The sequence below is a fragment of the Cornus florida genome, unplaced genomic scaffold, assembly GCF_030987335.1.
Source record: "Cornus florida cultivar Cherokee Brave unplaced genomic scaffold, ASM3098733v1 CherokeeBrave_3.0.0_Hap2_Chr01, whole genome shotgun sequence".
Lineage (NCBI taxonomy): Eukaryota > Viridiplantae > Streptophyta > Magnoliopsida > Cornales > Cornaceae > Cornus > Cornus florida.
The window spans coordinates 57,046,645-57,048,671 of NW_026775571.1; positions in this window are offsets into that span (position 1 = coordinate 57,046,645).

Genomic DNA, 2,027 nt, shown 5'->3' on the forward strand with positions numbered 1-2,027 from the left:
GACACTGGTTGATCAGGCCCAGGCCCAAACCCGAGGGAATATCAAACAATTAATATATTATAATGAATACGGAATACAAAATAAATTAAGAAATGAAATTAAAGTTGAAAGGAACTAAAAAATAGAATCTGTAAAATATTATAATTATTAAAATCTATCAAACCCAAACTCCAAAACTCCATCAGTTTACAACTTGGGAATCCATCTCTAGTGGACCCCTATTAAACATCCAAACGGAAGATAGAACAACTATAACAAACGTCCAGAAATAAAACTATAGAGAGAGCCCTACATCGTCGGAATAGTGAATAGAGACCTCTGCTCAGCACAAACACGTCTAAGCCTGGAACTGTCGTGTACCTGAAAAATAGAAGTGGGTCAGGCCCACGCGCAAGTTCTATACTACTACAATCCAAACAGAGGCCCGATACGCATGTACATCCTAAACAATTCAACAATAGCTAATAGTCCGTAAATATATATATAGTCACACTAAAGGACTCTCACTGGACTACAGGCCGGTCTCAACCTGAATAGAGGTAACATGCTAAAACGCACACGAAGTGGGCATATGTACCTATACCTAAACAGGGTACACCTCCAACCATCGTAGCCAGCTACACATCCTGATGCATATACGCTCCCTAGCCATCGGTCCTGAGGCTCAAGCTCATACCGAGGCACCGTAACAGTACATATATAAAATCCATCCAAAATCCCTGGTATCACCGCTCAACAAGTAGTTGCCATGACAATACAAATCCACGGGACTTAACTTTTAGTTAATCCCATCCTTATTCCAAGTAGGTGGGTAATGGTATTGTTTTAAAAACCAAACCCATCCTTAGTATGCCACCGTCCCATACCGGTGCCTACTTTCCAATCCTCCAGTAGTCAATAATACCAATAAATCAAGTATATATCAACTAAATTCCAACATCCAACATTCAATGTTAGCAGTGATAAAATAAGCATTGATAAACAGGGTCACAACAACAACATATACATGCCCAATTTAAGTTGTTCCCTTTAGTCTGATATAAAGACAGAATTAATTAAAACTTCCATTTAACACCTTACAAATGACATACAGATATGTAGGGTATGTATCACAAAATCCTAACCTCCACAGTTGATACTAACTGTGATAATGTAAGCATCAAAACAATATTCACAGTATGTACGTAGACATGCTCAAATTATAGTGTTCCACAAAACCGATCTAGTGTTAAACTCAAATCCTCCTAGTATTTAAGTTCCAACAGTTGTTATTACAGAAGTTAAGATAGCTATCATCTAGACCCATCCTTCCAATAATTTATACTAGCAGTGGTAAGGAAAAACGTGAACCACAGAACCACAATGCATCCACAAACATGCTTAGTCTAGGTTGAACAAGCATACAACACTACTGTAACTACCAGTTTCATAGCAAAATAGATATCATTTTAGTTTGGTTTAATCTTCATTAATCCGGAAATCATTTAAGAGTGCAAAGAGTATGAAGCCTAAGGGAAAGAGTAAGGATAGAATCTTGCCTCAGAAACTTTTGTTCAAAGTTTCAACGTCGTCTTCTTAAAAAATCCCGGCGAGTTCCAAAACCCGGTTACTGTTCACGGGTATGAAACACTATTCCTGAACTCAAAATTTAATCTTCACCATTCAAATTATGCGACACTGAGTCATGAACCTTTCTTCCAAAATTCAGCTCAATCGGACAACGAACGAAGCGAGATCGGATGTTTGATGAAATCTGGGCAGAATGGAAAAAACCTGTGCGACCTAGTTACTGTTCACGAGTACGAATCACTGTTCCCGAGGTCAAAATATGATCTTCACCGTTCAGATTGTGCGTCACTGAGACTTGAACCTCTCCTCCAAAATTCAGCTCGATCGGACCACGAACGAAGTGGGATCGAATGTTTGATGAAATCTGGGTAGAGTGGAAAAAAACCTGTGCGACCCAGTTATTGTTCACGAGTATGAATCACTGTTCCTAAGGTCAAACTTTGATCTCCACCATTCAG